The sequence below is a fragment of the Mytilus galloprovincialis genome, chromosome 10 (genome assembly GCF_965363235.1).
Source record: "Mytilus galloprovincialis chromosome 10, xbMytGall1.hap1.1, whole genome shotgun sequence".
NCBI lineage: Eukaryota > Metazoa > Mollusca > Bivalvia > Mytilida > Mytilidae > Mytilus > Mytilus galloprovincialis.
Window position 1 is genome coordinate 28,487,002 of NC_134847.1, and position 24,400 is coordinate 28,511,401.

Consider the following 24,400-nt stretch of genomic DNA (forward strand, 5'->3'; position numbering starts at 1 on the left):
TATACATTAAACGCCGGCTCTGTTAGTCTGCACGGCTAAATGCATTGCTTTGTGTTTGTTATTATTGTAGTGTAGTTAAGACCTATGATTAACTAGCGGGCATTTCGTTACTAGTATATAACGCAAATTTACTAATCATCGAAGTTTTGAATGTGTTTTTAGAAAGTTTGGTACTCGAAACTACACGTGGAATGTACGCAATAATTCCTAACATTCCGTAACATTTTCATAATACCACTCGAATATGCAACACACAATAACTCGTAATAATACGTACAGTCACCGTATACAATCGTAAACTAACCGTTACCTTCGTGAAAAAAAGATAACAAGCAGTTTACAAATGATTTATGTGTTGTTGAAAGCAGTTGAGAAGCGGTACAGAGGCGGTTTACGATACGCTCGAATTGTAAATAGTTATTTATGATAAGATCAATCTTTGGACAATCGTAAAAAGGTTTTGGAATAACTAATCATTGATGGACACCAGCATATATTTACGGTTTCAGGCTATTGGCTACTGGTTGGCAATCCGTGTGTCTACTGGAGGAAAATATGCGTATTTGAAGCGGGCATTAGAACATAAAAAGGATTAAAAAGAATATACTAGAACGAGGAAGAAACACTTTATCGCCCTTCACTGTCAACAAATTTGAATAAAGTAAATTAATTACAGTTATCTATGTCAGCTAACACAAACTCTACGTGAAAAATACAACAATCAATCTTTTGTAAGAAAAAGTTGGCAAATACGAAAACAATGCCAAGCATACAAAACATCAACAACAAAAATATATAATTGGACACTATTCATACATATCTATCCATTTTCGTACTCCAATATTTGTTTATTTATTATTTCTATAGAACATTCAATGTTAAGATTTAAAAATACCACAAACTAATCATCGGTAGAAGAAAAAAAAACCTATTTATTTGTATTGTTGGTCCTTTAAACATTCATCAGTTCATATATATTTAAAAGAACAAACTATGACCACAAATTATATCGTGTTAGTTTGATACAATGGTTAGATATTATCAATGAAACATAACATTCAAATTTTGTTAAACGCAATTATGATATAAATTACTATGCAATAGTTAATAATGTTTTTATTCTATAAAAATCACATTCGAAGAGGCCCGTCTTTTAAAGTTTTAATTCAAGAGGGTGTTACCATAATCGTCACTTCGAATTGATATTTTATACTATCTACCTGTGTACAGCGTGTTTAATAGACAAGGGTTGCGTTGAATTTCACTGGGGTAAAGTTGATGACCGTAACTGCATTCACGGTCATCCCAAGAATTCGGATAAAAAATTATGTCAGTTTCTGCATTGTCTGTTAAAGTGTTTCTATATCATTTTCTTTACAAATCATACATTGAAACGATGTAAATTTATCACTCGGAAATCACAAATTACTACTGAGAAATGTGCATGAAACGGTAAATTGGATTTGAAAAAATCGTCAAGATGACCGTAAATCCTAATCAAAATATTTTCAAGATGACCGTAACATATAACAAGGATGACCGTTATTGGTAAAAAGATGACCGTAACTTGTAAAGGATGACCGTAATTTGTAAAGGCTGACTGTAATCTATAAAGGACGACCGTAACTTTTATAGGATGATCGACAATTCTAAGTAATATCCGTATTTGTATTTAAAGCTTTTTGTTGAATTTGTCGATCTCAATTGGGGCTCGGTTAGCGGATATAAATATGTTTCATAATTTTCTTTTTTTAAACTATTGGCCGTATGTTGGGTTTATGACAATGATAGTAATTTGCATATTTCTCGTAAACAATGAAATATTTATTGATAACGACTTTAAAATTTTAATACAAATTGACAGCGATACGACGAAAATTTGAAGAAACATGAATGTGTCCCTAGTACATGAATGTCTTATCTACACTATCATTTTCTATGTTTAGTGGACTGTGAAAATGGGATAAAACTGTAATTTGGCATTAAGGGCCGTAACTGGGGTTCGAATTCAGGGAAGGTAGGGGTTTGGGGGCCGCCGATGGAGGCCCCCAAGATAGGGGAGTTGGGCGCTACGCCCCCCGCCGATTTTTTTTTCTCTCAGTCAATGGCTAAAAATTACCCGTTTCCCTTCGATTTCCTTACTTTAAGAAACGTCTTGAACCTGGAAGCAATTTTTATGCAAAAACAAGCTGATATTGCTGTTCGGGGTGAGCCAAGGCTCCGTCTTGAAGGCCGTACTTAGACCTATAATTATTAACATTAAAATTCGTCGTGGCCGCCGATTTTTCTCTCTTACCCGTTTTCCTTCGATTTCCTGACCGTGACTGTAAGAAACATCATTTCCATGTGAATCTTTTATAAATTTACATCGTTGAAATGTATGATTTGTAAAGAAAATGATATAGAAACACTTTAACAGACGATACAGATACTGACCTAATTTTTCATCCGACATCTTGGAATGACCGTGAATGCAGTTACGGTCATCAGCTTTACCCCAGTGGAATTTGAAAGGTTTAAAATTTCATTATAACCTTTCATCACGATCTGTGTTTTTCACATTTTTATTACTGTCAGAAGTTTTTATCAAGAGTAGTAAATCCTTGTTTTATACTAGTTTTGTCTCAAAACAGTACCCGTATGTAGAAGTCTGTTAGAATGGTTGAGTCTGCAGGTATAAAATTAGTTTAAGTATTGATAACATTGAAAAAAAGTTTACAATTCTGTGTAACTTTATCAATTTGAATTATTTTAGGTCAATTACTTAAACCTTTTGTTTTAACAATACGGCAAACATGGACTGTGTAATAATCTAAATAGTAAATAACGATTTTATACTTGACAAGAATTATTTTAGACATAACATGCTGACACATTTGCATGTACAAATGTTTATTATTCATCCTGAAACATTATTCATTTATGAAACTTAAAAAGTGCAGATGTCCTCTTTTTAAAACATGAAGTAATATCGCTTTGACGAATTCTCTTATAGATTTTGTATATATATATATTAATATCATACTTGAGTATTACGATATAGGTCGACAACTCCTTTTTATATACTGAATTAACAATTTCTCATAGCTAATTGCACATTTAAATTGATAGGCTAGCCATAACTTAGAAATAAGTTGTTAATAATTTAAGCGTGCGACAACAAAACAGCAACACACACCATGTTGAAACATGTATACATGATTGATTTGTCGTATCTAAGTTGTTGTTGTTGGATTTTTGTTTTTAAAGGGCTAAAACATTATTAACTTTGTAAAATAGTGTAAAAAAGATATATATTTCTTCAAAACAGTAAAACGAGTAGAGATGATGTTCTTTGAAATATGACAGTCAGTTTAGTTTCAATAATGTTATTTTACATAATCAACCGTCAGAGTTTGTCTTTTACTTTTCTCTTGTAACTTTATACTAATAGGCCCTGTCTTGTAGGTCAGTTACATTGCATGTAAAGTCCATGCCAAATTTTGTTTTCCGGTATAGACAAATGACATTAACGACGATGTATTAATCTTTACTTTTTGGTTTTAACCTTTAAATAAATCAAGTCTATGCATTGAAAGCAGTTATTTGAATAAAGCTTTGATACATAGTGCCATCAATTAAGGTTAAAAATACTGAAGAATTGCACAAAGGAAAAATATTTTTAAAAGCAACAACAACAACAAAAAACCTTTATAATCCCCTTTACAAGAGAACGATAATTGTAATATTCGGTGGTTTATATTTCCCCTAAAATCATGTTTATTGTTAATAAATGACTTTTAAAGAATATCATTAATTATATAGCACATGATAAACCATATGTATCTTCTTGATTTTAACACAAAGTTTCTTTTTCAAGGCCACCATACTTTAGAAAAGTTATAATGTCCACTTTTTCAGTGATTTTTTTGCCACAGATCTATGAAAAATTTTATTAGTTTACACTTCTTCTTAGTAATTTAGTTAATTAAATGTTGATAAAAGACACCAGCTAATAGAAGGACAGTCTTTTTTCTTTTTTCGCATCAATATAGATCATACAGATCCGACTGTAGGTCAAAGAAACATATATTAGATCTTGACTGATCATTTTCTGAGCAGGCACGGTAGGCTGATCGTTTATTCAGTGAAAGCTACATAATTATGTTCTTCAAACATATCTTATCATAAACTTACCTATACCATGACGTATTGTTATTATGCAGATAACTATACTGGCGCAGATATTCATTTTCTCTATTTTGTTAACCTGAAACTAAATCATGTACAAACAGATAATTCAACGACAACTAATTAATTTTAAAAGTCCATGTTTGAAAATTAAGTATTTCTAACCAAATATATCCCTTTCCTAAACATTATTTATTTACGAAATGAAGTTTTGTCTCAATAGACGTTAAGAAACAAACACCATTTTCGACCTACACTATCCTATCCTACCAATCGGCCACCGTTACACCATACACATACATTATTCTCCATTCTAAAATCTTTTTTAATCAAATATCGTTACACTATACAAAATTACCCATGATGTAAAGTGTTGGAAGTGATTGCAATTTTTAGCGTAATTTTTCTATAATAAACTTTCAACTTTAAATCATGTCACATTCTTCAGGCACCAAACACTACTGATCTCCATGCATTATATACCTCACATCATACACAATAAAAAAAAAAACCAACTTTTTATTTGAGTGTTCACAAAATTCGAGGATTATGGTAGTTTACGATTCAGTTCAGTTTGGGCTTCGGTCACTCATCAAAATGAAAAGGTAACTATGCGGTTTCTTTCACTTTGTTGCTCACATTTCAAATTCTGTAATTTTGTACATCTTGTTATGATGGATCCTCTGGGCTGGTTATTTGCATACACGTTTGGATATGACTTGATAAAATGAATTGTCAAGTTTATAATGTCAACAAGAAAAAAGAACCTTTCATTTTGTTTAAATCATTATATCAAATATTTTTTGCAAAGCCATAATTAATTTAGACAAAAATCATCAACTAGGTTTGGAATTAGCATTTAACATGTCTAAGGCTTCTAATTTGGAATGGCTATGCAAATTTGGCTTTTTTCAGTCTCCTCAATATATCCAATTGGGAATAAAAAAAAACACTTTCAGTTAGAATTCAGTAACGCAAATATTAGAAATATGTGATACACTCTATCTTTTAAAGTTACCGATCACTTATCTGTAGGTCTTTTTAGATTAAGTTTAAGCCATGGTTTTGTCTGTTTATTATCTACTCATGAGTTTGAATATCCCCTGGTATCTTCCATTACCGTTTTATACATGTTATTTATAATCTAAGTTTTTCTTTCAGAACATACAGCAGTTTTGGTGCGGTTTAAAAGTATCACTAGAATGTCAACCTTAAATTCATTATTAAACTATTTTCTTTAAAAAAATTTGCAGGAAAAAATTCAATCTTTAGTCAACATTAACTAAATTTTTAACAGTGAACATTTTAACAATTGAACTCGCATGTTTTCCCCCGAAAAAACTATGTTGCTAAAATAGATTTTAAGTATTTAAAGTAAAAGAAAATGGCAAGATACAAATTATTCTATGCTAATAACATGTATAACCGTCTTATAAATTATTAAATATCTTGACATTTTATCAATAAATGACTTTATATTTATTTACATGTTTTAAAGTCGAATTAATTCCTGGATGGTTAACAAAAAAATGACAATTTACAACACAGAAGTCATTGTTCTATTTTTAGACATGTATGTTTTGTTTATTAACCTGATCTAAAATCAAGGGCTATATTTTGTTCTGTATCTGATTTTGGTCACCATTAGGCAGCATGAAAAATGGTAAGCTAAAAGAAACAAAGTCAGCTTTACTCGAACAGGCATAATAGATCTGTTCATATTCCATTCTATTTATCATTGAACCAAATTGTAGAAGGCAAAACGGGGAAACATCAAGTTTGTAGGAAAAGTTACATAAAGTTATGAAATCAATAATAGCAAGATTTAAGTCTGAAATGGTCATTATTGTCTTATAGATATTCATGATATAGAAATAAGAAGATGTGTGATGTGGTTATAAAAGATATCAACACTGGGGGTAACTTCCTATTATTGGGTATACGGGAATGTGCCAAAAATATGGGTCATAATTTTGCGAGATTTTATATAAAAATGATCCTCCTTTTTAATGACATCCTATATTAAAATGCATTTACGTTTGATAACTGTATATTGATTTGGGGTATGTCATCTACATATCCTATATATATAACGATAACATATATCTGCACCAAACGATGTCGATTCATATATAAAAACTTAAGGGTAGCTGGTATATTTATGAATTATGAGTGATGATGAGTTAGTGCTTATATAAGCATGGGTCATATTTTAAATATTGTATATAAGTATAGGTCATTCTTTCTTAAATATTTATATAACTATAGGTACTGAATTTCAGGGAATGATATATTAAAATGGGTACGTTTTTTGAGGCAAAAATGGCACACCCCTACCAAAAAAATATCGAAGTTACCCCCCGTGGATATCAATGAGAAAACTCTCAATCAGTTATTAAATGACATAATGTGGAGTTATGTACCCCACGGACCTTGGCATCCTTCGAATAATGTTTAATCCACAGAAGAAGTTTCCCACGACGATGGAAGTTTTAAACGACCTTGGCTGGCTATACAGCCTTTGTACGGTCAGTAAGATTACTACAATAGGTACCACAATGTGTCATTGGACGGCTTTTAACAATTAGCAAAACAAATATCGAACATTCAGCTATAACATACCCTAATAAACAAATATTTAACAATTCGAACTAGAACAATAACGACTTGAGATATGTAAAAAAAAAAGAAAACAATCAATGAAAAATAAATGTCTTATACAGCAATAAATGACAACTAAATAATTACAGGCTCCTTCCTTGCTACATGTATTTAACGAATGAGACGGTATTTTACTTAACTGGTTTTTAGGCGCAAACCCTCCCCTTTAACCACAGAAAGCGGGATAAAAGTACAAAAATAGTAAAAACCCTATACAAATCAGTTCAAAAGGGCTTTTCTCATCTTTTATAAAACATTCTCTTTTTCCTAGCCTTGTGTTTAGGTTCATGGTTTTGTCGGTTTGTATTACCTGTGTGAAGTGCAAAACAAAAGTAATAACATGAAACATCTTTCCATAATGTGCAATGCTTTATAATTAGAACATATTTTGTGCTTTATTATTAAACCAATACAACTTTTTTCATGCGAAATTTTCAACACGTTTAACTAAATTAATATAGTAGAGAACTGTTCATTTATAAAGGTAATGAGGGTGATGTAAGATGTCATTTTAAAACATGGTATTTCCTAATAGATATAACACCATATAACCGACACACAAACAATTTACCTACGTATAGAATTGACATATTAATTACAAAACATTAAACAAAAGACGACTTCGTTAAAAATGTCAGTCATATGATCCTTTAAATAAATCATAAACAGATGAATATATTTCATATACTTAAGTAGCTACGTTTAACTGTAAATAGGATGTCAATAGAATTCGTACCATTATTTTATTAAAAGCTTTAAAATCTACTGGCATTAGCATAATTGGATATCGTTCTCTACTTCACATCCGAATTTTCTTTATTCAAAAACTTTATCAATGACAAATTTGTTAGAAATTCTACAATTACACTCTGCGAATACCAAAGAAAAGCAGTGATGGAAGATAAAGTAAACATGCATTGATTATAGTATTAAAAAGTAAAATAACAAAAATACCGAAATCTGAGGAAAATTCAAAAACGGAAAGTCCATAATCAAATGGCAAACTTAAAAGCTCAAACATATCAAACAAATGGATAACAACTGTCATATTCCTGACTATGTGCTAGTTTTATAACTAGTAATAACTCTCACTTGTATGCTATTCGTATCGAATTCCATTATATTGACAAAGATGTGCGAACTAAACAAACAGACATTATACATTGTAATGGGTAACAATGTCATAAAGGGGTACAGCAGTCAACACTGTGTTATACTCTTAATCACCATAAAACAAACAAATCAACGGATTCTTAAAAAAGACCCCATTCACCAATTCATTTAACATTGTACATGTTTTAATGTCAATTAACTTAAAGGTTCATAACGAAAAAGTAAAAAAAGAAAAAAGAAAAAAAAACGTTCTTTTTTTTTCGCCGAATGAACACGTAAAAACATAATTGTCAATTTTACGTTATGTATTCATTATAAAAGTTTTTCCAAATAACAAAACATATTTTGTTCTCAAATTTTATGAAAAAAAAATACTATTGTAAAGCAGATAACATATAAATGATCTGCATGATTCCTGATTTTTCGAATACCGTATATATATCATATTGCTAATTCAAAAAAAAATTATATATATATTGGGTGATGGCGTTGTAAAGGTAAATAGTTAATATCTTCAGAAAAGAACATACCGCCCCCTTTTATGGAGCAAATTAATCGGTCAAAAAACGTTTTTTTATTCAATACATGGGCATGAATAGTATTTTTGACAATGATGACAGTAAAGAAATGATGATACCGACGTTTATATTTCAATTAAAAAAGACAGGAAATTTGTAAATAAAAATCAAATCTCATCAAAAGATAAAATCTCTATCAACTCACCAATTCACCATCGATCCTATAAATAAAAATAAAAAGTGTTCGTGTAGTAAATGTCCAAATAAGCATCAACTCTTGAAGATATCATTCAACTTATGTCCTCAATTTTGGACTGTATGCTGCGATTGGATTATATAATAACACGTGTTTAACTAATCGCAATAAATACTTGCAGAGACGAGCATGAATTAAAAAAAATATTAAGTGTTTGTCTTAATATATACACTAATAAGACAACATCCATTTTTTTTTTATACCATTTCATTTACTTATGAAGTAGAAAATTTATTCCTTTGATACATTTATATTGCTATTGAATTCATATTTAAGCTGTCTTCAAAACTATCGGATCCAGCTATTTTAAGAAAGGGGTTCCCAACACAGGAAAAAAAAGGGGGTCTAACTATATGTCCCCATTCAAATACATTGATCGTCCAAAAAGGGGGTTCCAACCCCTGGGCCCCCCCTTTTTACACTCAATATTGAATTCATGTAATTGGCAGCAAACGTGCAAATTTTACAACTGATTTAAAAGGGAAATGGAAGGAGGGGCGATGAAATGGCACATCCTGCATTTTTTTCATCAAAATATAGATTACAGTCTGTTTACTTCAAATCAATTTAGCCCCCTCTCCCTTTTCCCCGCATTTCGTTTCACCCATAAAAATCAAACGATATCTTATTTACCACTAAATATTTCTTTAAAATATTACTTTTTTACGGAGTTGCAAATGTGATAACATATATATTTTACTTGAAATGGTTCCTTTTTTTATCAAATGGTTTTCTGATTTTTTTTCTAGAAAAAAAACTCGGTTAAAGGGAAATGAAAAAAAAATGTGTGAACTTTATACTATAACTTATATTTACTGCTTTGAGAACATTTACGTTTCTCCGATGTTCATTTTTGCCTTGAAACGTCGTACAACATGTACAAGTCAGATAGAAAACAAAAATAGCAAAAAAAAAAAAAAAAAAAAAACAGGCCGGAAACAACCTGCCGTATAGTTTTTCTGCACTTGTAGTCAGTACCGTGTTACGAGAGAGCCATATCTCTTGCACGTTAAAGACACCCTTGTAGATTTCGAAAAAGAGCAGGCTAATGCCGCTACAAGGCAGCACTGGCACCCACAAAGTGGAAAGGGATTAATATAAGTTGCAAAACTTGTTTCACAATCCACTATAATTAAATATGTTTAAAACTAAAACTAAACCAGACTACTCGTGCAGAAAAACGTTCCGGCAGCGGTTGTTACCGGCCTGTTTCTTTGTTACCTTTGTTTTATATCTAATACGTAACCGATAGTTGGATAAAGCAATTTTGTCTCCTAAATCGGGCATTCAACAAACACTTCAATCAATATACTTTGGCCAGTAGTGATATGATTTCCTTATATCCTGTTTTTTTTTAATTCGACTTAATTATTTTTAAAGATATACAAAGCTATGAATGAACAGGTTTATCGAAGACAGTGACTTCTATGCGAAGATAGCATCTGGTTAAACATATATAAGGATTGAGGAAGACATCTGAGTGAAATTTATCCCACCTGCCAAATTTCAAACTTAAACGGTTCAAAGCTATTGAGATCAACTGCTTTTACATATGCTGGCCGGTTAAGGCCATTTCGCCCGTCATATTATATAGGGCGAAAACGCGAAAACGCGAATTCGGAAAGATTTTTTTCGGCTTCGCGTTTCCGACTTCGCAATTTCGCGTTTTTCGTGTTTTTGCTCATAGAATATGAAGTGCGAAAACGCGAAATGGCCCTAACCGGCCACCATACTTACATAATGTCCATCGTCATCGTCTTTCGTTATAAATTGTTTTTGTTATCCCCCCCCCCCTTTAATTTTTTGTCTAGATTTTTTTGCCCAACTTTTGCTGAGTGTTCTCTATGGAATATTAGTTAAAACATTAATTCATCTATACACACAGAAAAATCCACAACTAATTTGGGATTTAAATTTTAAAGTTATGTTCATTGGCTAGAGAATACTATACTTTTAGAAAAAGGATATTTAGTCATGTCTAGTCAATACGATATAAGAAAAAAACCACACAATTTGAATAGATTATCCATTTAGAATTGAAGTCATTGGTATCAATGCAAGTTCAACTTCAATTTGATATCGAAATTTGAAATAATACTATAATAATATAGACTTTCTACCCACTTAAATCAGTAGAAAATTGGTATGGCGAAGTGCATTGTTTAAAATAAGGGAAAAACAGCATTTGAAATATAACAACACCAAATTCACTAATGGAACAAAGTCGTGGTTCGAGTTTAGGAGAGAAAACAAACCTAGAAAATACAAAGTGCTCAAAAGCCGAACGCAACAGTTGAAATAAAAAGAAAATTATCTTATACCATATACCACACAAAAACTAACGTCTCGTTAACATAAACCTCTACAAATGGGGTATCTATTCTGTTGACATGCTCAAAATAAGCAATAGTCTGGTAGACGTAATAAGTTTACATGTCTTTCGACATTTCCACGATAATTAAGTAAATCATACTACAACATTTATATAAACAAAAGGTATAATTTTTGAACTGTAAATCATTGCGAGCAATGAGACGTCTTGTTTGTGACTATTACAAAGTTCAGAATAAAAACAGGTAACGATTGTCAGAGTTATATAAGATGAAACATATGCTTTTTGTATTCGCTATCCCCGCAACTGTTGATTCCGTTCTTACATTTTCGTCTACTTTTACACTAAAATCATCAACTGTTTCCATATCTATCATCGGTTTACTACTATTGTCTCGAATTCATATGTTTATAAGTAGCTGGGTTTTTTTTAGTCTAAATGCAAACAAAATATTGGTGTATGATATACACGAAAAATGAATATCGCTGGTTCAGATAGTAATGTTGGTGTTTTGTGTCCATTCATCTTTCACTTGTGACCTATACTCTGCGAGTTTGAATGTTTTCGGCAGGTTAAACATAAAGGTAATAGGATTATATACTTTTAAAAAAGTTTATTGAAAATAAGAAAAAAGCGGTATAAAACAAGTCTAAATGAAATATAAAACATCAACTTACCTACTCGAAAAAATTCCTATGAGTCATTGACAAAAATAATACAAATAGGCAGGCGCATGTCTTGTTTTTTAGTTTCCAAAGTGATATCATAAACATGTTTATACTCCAATTTGTATTCAGTTGAAATGCAGCTGGAAGTGAACAACATGAGAAATATGTTTTGCAAAATGACTTTTGGAATATTTGTCAAAGTGATGATCAATGTGTTTTCCTTTTCTCCAATAGCAGTAGGTATGTAGAAAAATACACAAAAGAGCTATTTATATAATAAGTCACATCATTTTCGAGACACAAAGAACATAAAATATTGATTCATACATTAGTTGCCATCCTTTCAATATTTGGTCACGAAATAAATCTTAACATTTATTAATGCTGTCGTTTGCCCATATTGTTTTTTTTTTCAATTTCAGATATTTGATTAAATTTTTTTTTAGAAGGATAAAATAAAATGGAAACAGACACTTACAAGTGAATAATAAAAATAACTGTACGCAAAACACTATAAAGAGAGATTATTCTACTGGGCAATAGTTACTTATTTTTGAAAATCGTCAAAAGGTGAAAAAAATAAAATGATCCATCACAAAAAGTTGGCCTATTGAGATTTTTTCAAGTCCTCCCCTCCATTTTCACATTAAGATATTTTTTCAAATATTGACTAAACAGGTTTCGAAAAGGGGGCCCTAATGCTACAACGTTAGTGAAAGCCGCGATAAGATTCTATCCATATATACATGTATTATTAAACTGAGGTTATCTTGATTAGACAATTCTGAAATCCAGTTTTGAAGAAAAATATTGATCCAACTTAAACTTTAAATCTTTGGTAGATATTATTCATTAGATGAACTTTTCGTATGCATGTTTATTATAATCATTTTTATATACAATAACAATAGCTTCGAAATATATATTTTTGCTGAAACTGTACAATAGAATACATTTAAACAGAAGCTAACAATTTATTCTTTGATCTTTATTACATAATTACGTGTATTGTATCTTTTTTTCAGTCGTTGTTCCAAACTCCATCATAGTCAATGGGTTACCCTAAATTGATCGTCATTGAATAGTCATAATAAAAAACAATGGGTTTCTCAATAATATAACTGACCATGAATAATACATATATCTAATCCATAATAGACGATTATGTTTTGAAAATTTAATCCCGAACATTGCACACAATAATCAAAACCTGCTTCTGAAGATTCAAAATTGCAATAATATCTTGTTATATTTGATTTTTTTGTCAGTGTATTTCACACATACCGATGTATCCGAGGGGTTTAAATCTCACAAAAGACATTTTGTACTTATATTTTATTGGTGTTTATATTCTGGTGTAAATAATACATTTAAATTAAAAATTAATTCTGTATAAGTGATACAAAGGTTAACCATAATTAGCAAAATGACAAGTCGGAAAATATTCAAGATAGGATTAACAAACATTAAATGTATTACTCTGGTAAGCAAAGTATACAAAAAGTTGATATATTAGCAAACTTTATATTCGTTATCCTAACTAATTTAATTAATATTATGCACTTTAAAGTTCGTATAGAATGCAATTCATTAAAAATCATACATAATGTAAATTTCAGTTTAAAGCCAATTAAAACTACGATTTTTATAGACATGTTGTTGTCAGTTTATTTCCGAGTTTAAATGTCGATCCCTCTGGTATCTTTCGTCTCTCATTTTTTGTAGGATAAACGCTTATATTAGATACACACATAATGAATAAATAACCAATTCCATGGACCTCATATACCTGAGTGGTGTAGGTAATTTTATGGAATATTAGATATTGGAAATACGCTAAGTAATTCTAAATACATGTCTCATAAAATTGAGAATGTGAATCGGGAATATGGAAAGAAACAACAACCTGAGCATGTAACAGCTAATAAGATTTAATCGTAACGAGAAAATTGCGCACCCAAAAGGGGGTCTCAGCAGGCCGTTATATTTAAAATGAGTACTAGTTAAGTGAAATTGGACGTCATACTTAACTCCAGAAACATATAAATGATCTAAAATTAAAAGACATACTTTGTAACAAAGACCAGAGAATCTTGACTTGGGACAGGCGCTAAAATGCAGTGGGATTTCACATGTTTTGTGAGGTCTCAACCTTCTACTAATACATATAGCCGATGTAGAACACAGAAACACACAGCCATACCCTTATTAAAATTCGGTTAAAAAGAAGTCCGAGAAATAATGCAAATCGACAATAACAAAGGACTACTAGCAGTAATTGACATGTCAGCTCCAGGTCTCATTTATACTGATTGAAAGATAGTGTCCTCATCATATGAAAATTAAGCACAATCCCTCTTGTCATTAAAGGGATTTTATATAATACTAACTTATCATATATAAGAAGAACATACCCCGTATCATGACAACAACTGGTTTTAGAATAAAAAAAAGTGGTTCATTCCGATGCAAAAATTAAATACAAAATTAATACAACAGATATACAATCCTATCTGACCTGACAACAGTATCGTTACCATATCCCTTCTGAATAAGTCTATTTGAAGGTTTGGTAAGCTTTTGTGGTTCGTTCCGAGTTTTTGCGCTTTGTGAAGAATATCATCATTAAAAACTGGATGTGAATTACCTGAACATATGGGGTACCTGCATGTTGATTTATATTTACGAATGATGTCCTTGTTCCGATGATAAAATCAAGTAAATGTTTTGTGATATCGAAAACCCTGATGAAATATTATTTCAGTAATACAGAGATTTCCTTCGTTAAAATCAAATACGTTGCTACATACTCGAATTAATTAAATAAGGTGAGATATATAAACACCATGAGATGGTGGCAAGGGAAATGCACCATCTGACACTGGATAAATAACAATAAAAAATGATTTTTTTTTCAGTATTGCAAAGTTAAGATAAACATAATTAACATTACACGGTTAATTTTGTATTCTAGTTCTATAGTTGCTCAACTCTATTTCTTTACGCAGCTATTCATACTTTAATTATAAAAAAGACCTGGTAATTCCTAATTTCTAAATACATCATCACCTTAATCATGATAATATACGTAAATTATTATATAATATACATTTAGCTTCCATTATAGACTTAAAAAGGGATATTGGATAAATGAGTTCCGTCAGATCGAAATACCATTTTAGCACATAAGAAGCACTTGACTGATTTTACTATGAAGGAGAACGATGAAAGCTAATAAATTGAAATGAAGGATGAACACATACCGTAATCTTAAAACATTGAATGAAGCTTTACGACACAAAAATATCAAAATAGTGAAGACAAACTAAAATGACTAAATTTTGAACAGTAAACGTGTTGCCAAAAACTGCGATCGTGTTCAATTGTCTTGCGTTTGAATGTTCAAAGCAGAAAACAAATCGAAGTAAATTTTAAAATTCGTTTTGGGCAACCATTAGTCTTATAGTTTGTGTCTTATCGGGTTTTAGACTTTCGACCTATAGTTGTTAATTCCTTTTAATGTGTTCTAATGTGAAGAGTTGTCTCATTGGCAATCATACCAAATCTTCTGTTTTATATTTCAGACGTTTTTCTTTTCTTTTGTCATGGCTTTGTTAGTTTGATTTTTGAGTTTAAACTCATATTGTATAAATGTATTTTTCCTTTCAAATATACTAATTTGTTTAAAAATAGACACGTGGGAACATTAAATTAAAGATTAAATCAATGTTATCATTTATTAGTGAAATTACATACAAGGGTTTATCAAAACCCAGGGCCGGAGCTATCTGATACTGTTGATTTATTAATTTTTCGTGGGTACCAACTGTCGTGGTATAGGAAAACTGGTATAATCATGGATATTTAATTTCGTGGTTTTGGCAAAGTCTGCATACATTCCTTTAGAAAAGTTATATCTTTTTATATCATTTTAAGTGTTTCCGGCTATGCATACATCATCAATCAACAAACATTCCGACTTGCCTATGAAATATAAGCTTAGGATATCTGACTTATTATAGATATACAGTTTACCTGCAAATCTCTAATAAATAATTTAAAAAACAAATATATGTTTGCGTTTATTTATTAAGTTGTCTGTTTAAACTAAATATTTGCTTTTTCTTATTTTTTTTATGTATAAATGTATTGTGCTTCTTTTTATTGCGTCAAAATCATAACGTATTAATGTTTTGTGTTTTTTTTATTTTAGCTCAGAATGTGTTGATATATCCTGAAACACCTGCTGTTACCGGCCTCAATCAACAATTAACATTTATGTGCAAATCTGTTGCACATGAAGAATGGCGGAGTACTTTATTTTATGATGCAACAGAGAGTGATGGACTCTCTAGTGTAGGACTATTTCACAAGAATACAGATGGTTCTTGCAAGCAGAGCATTATATCTACGAAATATCTAGCCACATGTGATATTGCCAAAGGGGAATTCAATTTGACCATACAAAACATTGATAAACAGTATCATGATAAAATAATTTCTTGTACTACGCAGTTCGGGAATGGAACCGTTGAAGATATCTCTGTAACCAAAAGCGCTAAGATTTATGTCAAAGGTAACTTTTAAAATGATAGTGAATGGAAAACGTAAGTAAAACTTTATTATCATCTGCAATGAAGGTACTTTAAAGCGAACAAAAAAAGTGCATTCAATAAATCGTCTTTATCAGGTAGCGTGAGCTAAATTTAACTCTGACTCAGTTCAATGATGGCCACTTTTAAATTGTTTAAAGATAGTTGATACTATCGGTTCTATTATCTTGTGTATAACATTTTACATATGCATTGAATGAATGATAGTCTGGTACATTTATTGTTCGACTCTGACCCTAACAGTATTAGCAGTGCCTGTATGATTTATCGTCTTATCAAAACATTACAACTGTCGATGTCAAATATTTAAATCCGAATGATGTTCGAAACAAAAGATACATTTGGACGTCTTTCAATAATTTATGTAAAGTTTTATCTCTTACAAAGGCTACTTTATTTAACATGTCTATAGAATATGATTTAAAAATGATGGGTGTATATATTCTTCCCCGAAGTGTGATATAAAAGTAGTTTCTATACCGACTTATATTCACTTGTTTCCTTCTTAAAATAACGTATTATCATCTTATTCTTAAGGTATGTATTAATGTTAAAGCTTTTCTATGACAACCAAGTAGATGTACTAGTAATAGGCATTTCAAAAATGTTAGAATATTTGTTTACACAAAATTATATAAATTGTGACGGCATAATTTGTTTTTGTATCTATTTTGTAAATATCATGTCAAATATAACAAGTCTAAAACAAAACTAGCAAGTAAAACATTTTATTATGAATCGTTTTGGTAATCTGTAAACATATAAGGTTAACTCGATCTTTTTTATCTTTTTTGGCGTATGTAGATCACAAATACTAGCTTGTTATAGGTAGCCTCTGGAATAGCTTGCAGTAACTTCATTTTAATTTAAAGACTAACATTTCGTTATAATCCGTTTTATTCCTTAACTTACTCTTTTCATAATGAGTCCATCGGTCTATCGTCAACGTAATTGATTAAGGAATTTAGGAAAATAATTTTAAGACATAATATATGAATGAATCACAGAAGATGAAAGGTCAGCGCTGATTAATTTGTTCACTTTTTTTTGTCGAAACATTTACGAATAAGAAACGTCATTATTTAGATATAGGAAGATGTGGTATGAGTGCCAATGAGTCAACTCTCCATCCAAAAAACAATTTATAAAAATAAACCATTATAGTTCTATGTACGAACATTTGCAGTGGGATTTAACGATTTAATGGTACCAAATCTTCTCCTTTTTCTGAAACAATAGTATAGCATCACAGCATAGAAAAACACACGATAAAATATCAAGAGAAAGGCTTAACTCAATATAGCCTTTCACAATTTTACTAATTTAGAATTAATGAAGATATGCATATGAAATCTAAATTGATGGTTTGTTGAAAATATAAGGATACCACCCTGAAATAACTTTATATGACTCAAAAGTTGTCAAACAGCCAAGTAAGGAATAAGTGCATGCTAACTTATGCGTAAATATAACTCACTAAAATTCAGCTGGGTTATGTGATGATAGAATTAAAATGTTTATGAAGTCTTAAATATGTGTAATTGAATATGTAAAATTAATACCTGTTTTTATAAGAATAATGTATGCGATATATTTATCTAAAATCAATGAAATCCCTTTATTTATAATTTTAAAAAACCGAACAAAGAAAACGTGATAGAACATAATATTATGAGTTCGTGCAAACAATGGGGGCTAAAAAACCAGATATATAAAAAGATAACAACACATATCCCCAAAAAAACATGACGAAATTTGAAAACCAATTTAATGAAAATAACAACTTTGTATATTTAGTGTTTGAAACGTTTAAGCTAATTAAACGATAAAAATGTTCAACATTTATGATTTTTTTATTTACTTTTCATGAACGGATTACTGGTGTTAAAAGTTATATGCAGTGCGAGTGTCATATGAGCATTATTTTCTTTCTTAATCAGTGGGTGACATAATTTGTTATTGTAAGATGTGGATTTAATTTTACCTTGCTTAAAATGTCTTTTTTATTCATCTTTTAATGCAGCTGATGTGCATTCTTTTACTTGTTTTTTTCTGACATTTTGTCGAAGTCGCCTTTTTTTGGCGGAGTTCCTTTTATTTTAACTGCTAAAGCCTCGGTCACACCTTACCAGATAGCTCGAACGGACGCCTAACGGATAATTTTTTTTCAATCCGTTCATGTTCGTTAGACGTCCGTTCTTATCCGTTAGACGTCCGTCCATGTCCATTGCATATCCGTTAAGCGTACGTCTTATCCGTCGACGTCAGTTCTGTCAGGTGGAAAATTTTGAGCATGTTCAAAACTTTGAACGGACGTCCAACGGATAAAATGTCCGTTGAACGTCCGTTAGGCGTCCATTTTGTACGGTACTCGTCCGTTTCGTTTCCGTTTTGTATCCGTTACGTGTCCGTTATACATCCGTTGGAGGTCTGGAAGATAAATTCACCAACGGACTTCTACCGAACGTTTAACGGATAAAACGGATGTTGAACGGATGAGAAACGGACTTCTACAGGACGTATAACGGATACAACGGATGATGAGCGGATCTGAAACGGATAAATGCCAATTAAAAATTAAGAAATGCCAATTATTGGTATGTCAGATTTCTTAAGGTTCATTTATTCTTATTATTCATAATCGATCTTAGAGTATAGGCACGCCTTCACAGTCAAGCAGTTCTTATTCAGGCCAGACACTGCCCTTTGGCGGAATTTTTGAAGAACAAACCAAAACCAGTTACACAGTAACATTTTGAATATTTATTCGATTTACATGTATTATTATTGTCGCCTTATTTTTCCGTATATCTTGTTCATCCGTTTTATCCGGTACTCTTCCGTTAGGTGTCCGTTTTATGCGGTACTCGTCCGTTAGATTTACGTTCCACATCCGTTCTGTACGGTACGTGTCGTTTCTCGTACGTTGCATATCCGGTGTGTGTCCGTTATGCATCCGTTAAACGTCCGTTTTATTCGGTCAGTACATCAACGGACTCCCAACGGATCACAATTTTGTCAACGGACAACTTTTATTTTATTCGTTAGTCGTCCGTTCGTGCTATCCGGTAAAGTGTGACCGAGGCTTAATGAATTGACATGAATGTCATCTTTGAACATAATAAATATATCTATCTAATTCATATCTTTGTGATAATTATGGATGATAATGAATTTAACTAATGGTAACGTAACGTCACGATAGTAAGTCAATTATAATACATAAAAGGAACGTTACCCTTAAAAAAGTATTGGCGTATCTGTTTATGGTTGGTTTGTATACTTTTGGATGAACATCTTTTCTTTACTCATTCTTATTTCTTCCTTGAATTGGTCGTCACATTGGTAGAATGGGAAAATACAATATTTTTGTAATTTTGCGGTAGCGCATAAATCAAGGTTTCAGGATGTCGTATGTGTTGACGGTGAACTGTAAATCTCTTCTGTAATGTGTTTCCTGTTTGGCACCCATTACATTTAATTACATAAATTAAATCTCCCGATGCGTATGTAAATAGTTATCAACGGTACCCGGCCTATAATTCAATACGCCAGACGCGCGTTTCGTCTAAGTAAGACTAATTAGTGACGCTTATATCATAATAGTAGAATGAAAGCGAAATTCTCTCCCGATTCAAATTCATGATTCTCCTTCCATAACATTTTTAGAAAAACCACAATTTGAACGACCGCATTTTTTGACAGAAGGAGATGTATCTTCTTTGTTTAATTTCGCACTGTCGAGTAACTTCTTTAATGATTTTTACTGTCTTTTACTTTTTGTAATTTTCTGTGTGACAAGGGCTCTTTTCATTCTTTGATATTTCATCAGTGTTGGTACATTTTGATAAATAATGTTATACACTTCTGTGTTTCTCGGGTTGAATGATGAGACGTAAGGTAATACTTGTTTCATATTAATTATCGTGTTTTTTATCTTCTTATTTCTTGGATTTCTATAGCTTTTGCACGTTCTATTTCATTATTAATTACAATTGATGGATACCGTCTGTCTAATTTCTTTTTGCAATACTTAAGACAATGGTACAAATTCATCTGGCAAAATTGAACGAAATGTTTATTCTTGTGTGTTTTGGATGACACGAATTAAAATGTAAGTTTTGTTTGGAGCCTGTCAGTTAAATCGGTCTTAATGTCAGTATCATTTTTTATTATTAAAATATCTAGAAACGGTTATTCTTTATCGCTCATCAATCCAATAGTGAACTGGATATTTTTTTGGACATAATTGATTGAATATCTTAATTCATTTAATTTCTCTAAACTCGATGTCCACAATATACAACAGTCATCTAAATAACGTTTCTAATGGTATTAAATGTATTTGTGTAATAGGAAACCGAACTGTAATTAAGATCATTCGTACATTTGCGTTTCCAAATACTTCGTCACTGAATTTGCATATTAAGTTGGGGCAACCTGTTTTCTCATAGCTACAGCAGATATCTGCCTGTATGATTTCCCGTTGAAATTGAAGAAAGCCTAACCAAAATTGAAGTAGCTCAAGTCAAAATTCAATTTTGATCCATCAATATATCTACTTCAATTTCAACGATGAATTGTACAGGCAGATATCTGGTACAGCGATGGGAACAAAATAATTCGATTCTTACAGCTCTGGCCTTAAACATTGAAGCAATTTCGGTGTTTCTCTTCATAGAATTTTGTACCGTTTTGTGGTCGGTTCAAAACCTTTTTTTTATCATTAAATATTGAATCCAAATTAAAAATTGGTGGGAATATACCATTGTTTACAGTAAAAATGATGCATCTTTAGAATAAACACAGAATGGATTTGTTTTTCTACTTCTTAAAAACCATCAACACGGTGCAATTAGGGTACCGTTACTTTAGACGTTGCTTGCATGTGCGAAACTTGGTCCCCTGTAGACATTTTTCTCATAGTCCATCATACCATATACATGATATACTCTTATGTATATCCATTTATGAATGACAATATAGACGCTACCGGCAATAAATTACAACACATGACGTACACGTTATGGAAAACACTAAAAGTATAATTACATTAAAATAACTTACGGTGTTGTTCATGATGTTAGGTAAAATTGGCGTTTAATAACATTTTTCAGTAATGCTTTTTTTCTGTGGTGGCTTGATCACTTGATGAACGTCAATTATTTTATTTCAAATTGCTATTCACGGTTCATCAACAATTTAAAAACACAAGCATTTTTTTTGTGTGATCACAGTTGAAATAAACGGTATATTTATTTATATACATATAAATGATTCCAAAAATTCTAGTTCTATAATCCTACCTGATTTCTATATGATAAATATATTTTTAAAAAACCCACATAATTGTAAACTAAATCGTCTTGTAAATGTTACGAAGAATTTTTCCTGAATGGTGTAAGCGCATTTAAATATTGCACAAAAATTATTGCTTGTATAATATCTTTCTATATGGCGAATCACTGCACTCTTATACAGCACAGCTTTCTTACATTAATTGAATATGGAGATATGTGGTATGGTGGTATGATTGCCAATGATTGTTGATGTGACAACTATCCACAATTTAAAACTAAGTGGCTGTAGGCAGCTGATGGCTACTTTACGACAATAAACAACGAAAAACAACTCAGAAAGATATTCGACATGAAAATTAGAAAAAAAAAGAGTTAAGTTTGAAGAACCTAACAGCCTAGAATTAAAAAAGTATGAGAGGCAAGATCTAGAGCATACGACCACCAGTATACAACAGGCTCCTGAGTTTGGACACACGTATACAGAATGTTTCGAGGTTAATATAGGAGCCAATAATTATGTAACATGGGACAGGGATGTTACAGCGCAACATAAGAACAAGCTATAATAATAAGTTTGAACAGAGGTTAACTTATCAGATCAATACCATTTTTCATGGAGTGTTTCAAACAGATGAGTCTATCAACTTCATACCGTTTTATTTTGTCAAATACTAGCTCTCTTTGATGTTCAAAATCATATTCATCAATACGAAAGTGTTTCTGTTTTTCAAATGTTTTGATCTGACGTTACTGTTGAGACTTATGTAGACGAAACGCGCGTCTGGCATATTAAGTTATAATCCAGGTACCTTTGATAACTATTTCTGTTCATAGATTTCAGCAAATTCTATTGCAGAACGTTTCGAACCGTTAAAGAGCCATCAAACTGCCTACAGAGTTATTCATAAGTCTATGTTTGTATCAGTTGCATAGTAGTTGTCGTCCGTATTTTTGTTTAAAGAAAATTAATTGTAATGCCTTTGGTACAGAGTCGTTACGCACATGGAAGTTTTTTTTAACCTGATAACATTATAAATAAAATTTATAGAAAAACAAACTGATTATGTGAGAGTAGGTGTGATATAAGCTATTCACAAAACGACACTTACACTTATTCGTTTCCTATAACTGCTGTTTCGACGGCGCCAAATATTGCGCACCGGCTTATTCCTTGCTCTAAAAACCAACCGCCTTTCTATACTTTTCATATAGGTGCACAAGCAGATATGTTTTATCTAAAAAGTGCAGAACGAAGATATCATTAATGACAAATTAAAGTTTATGATGGAGTAGAATTTATATTTAATAATCAAACTTTGGATATTTTCAGTCCCAGTTTCTGATATCAGCCTTTCAGAAACAAAGGTCGAAACAGATGTGAGCTCTAATTTTACCATAAGATGTAGTGTTGTTAGCAGGCCTGCAGCAACTTTTACTTGGAAGAAAATCAACGTTGACGAATTACAAGTTGATATAACATCTTATTCACAAATCAGCATGTACTACAGTATTGATGGTGAAACAGTGACGAGTGTTTTAACATTCAGATTTTCAAAACTTGATAATAATGGATTTTTGCAATGTGAAGCAAACAATTCATTTTCAGTTAGACAATCTCGTAATATTCCTTTAAATGTATATTGTAAGTAGAATATTCTTTAGTTGACTTAAGATCTTAGTCAATATCAACTTGGACATTCAAATGGGTTTGAGATATAAGGGAATTCCTTCACCGATTTTTTTTTAAATATAATGTTTTAGCGTGATACATTATGTATCTACATATCCCCTCAAAATTGATAAACATCTTCTGTGAACAAACGTTACTGATTGGTTTTACTTTTATAGTAGAACAGCCTTACATTGTTGGACGGTGGTGTATAGTAAGAGCAATTATTTGACTTCTGAGATTGCATAAAAAAATAAAAAAATATTGAAGACTTACAAAACTGTTCAAATCTTATTGATAGATAAACAGGGGTAGATAGATATTCACGGCGAACATGTTTCCCACTGATTGCACTATGACGTAATTCAAATGTGAACTTTAACGTATTTCGACTTACCATAGCTTTTGAACAAATAAAAAATATGAACCAAGTCTTTACATCCAGAAATAATGCTCAGCATGTAAATAACATGGTAAAGCAATCTTCTGTTAATGGTATCTCGTCAACTTCTTTTGAAACTCTTATTCCAAGATCTTTAAATAAGGCTTATTCTTTATGTTTGCATACAATTCTGAATAAGTTTAGATATATAAGGCACCATTAAAAATATGAATACATATATGATATATAAATAGAGATTAATACATGGCCTTTTCCATATCAGCCTGGGTATCATCCCGAGACCCCCATATCAGCACGAGACGGAGTCGAGGTGCTGATTTGGGTCGAGGGATGATACCCAGGCTGATATGGAAAAGGCCATGTATTTATTGCTTTATCATATACTTCCGACAATAGTTTTATGTAAGGCAAATAAACTAATGCAATAACTAAAACAGTCAAACATTTTATAAAGAAAATTAAAATTATGAATCAAATATACTATAGTTGTCCAACAACAGCATCATTAACTCCTTATATATTTATGGTAACATTTCCTAAAATGCATTTTGAAACAATGAAAATTTGGAAGAGTTTTACGATCATTACTACTCCATGTTTGTTGTACTATAAAATGATTCATAATTGTCAATGGCATTTTGTTAGCAAGTATTAAACTATCCCCACAAAAGTTCAATTTTGACGTCGTTATAAAAAA

At 31.3% G+C, this 24,400-nt stretch overlaps 2 long non-coding RNA genes across 2 annotated transcripts in view; one reads left to right on the forward strand and one right to left on the reverse strand.

Annotated features, from left to right (window-relative positions):
- Window positions 1–4,258, reverse strand: part of LOC143047326 (uncharacterized) — a 184,320-nt gene extending 180,062 nt beyond the window's left edge. The window contains exon 1 of the long non-coding RNA XR_012969497.1: window positions 4,177–4,258. This is a non-coding gene — a long non-coding RNA (uncharacterized LOC143047326). The remainder of the gene's footprint in view (window positions 1–4,176) is intronic.
- Window positions 4,259–11,841: 7,583 nt separating this feature from the next.
- On the forward strand, window positions 11,842–23,265 carry LOC143047328 (uncharacterized). The gene is made up of 3 exons (XR_012969499.1): window positions 11,842–11,958; window positions 15,932–16,294; window positions 22,962–23,265. It is a non-coding gene; the product is annotated as an uncharacterized LOC143047328 (long non-coding RNA).
- The last annotated feature ends 1,135 nt before the right edge of the window (window positions 23,266–24,400 follow it).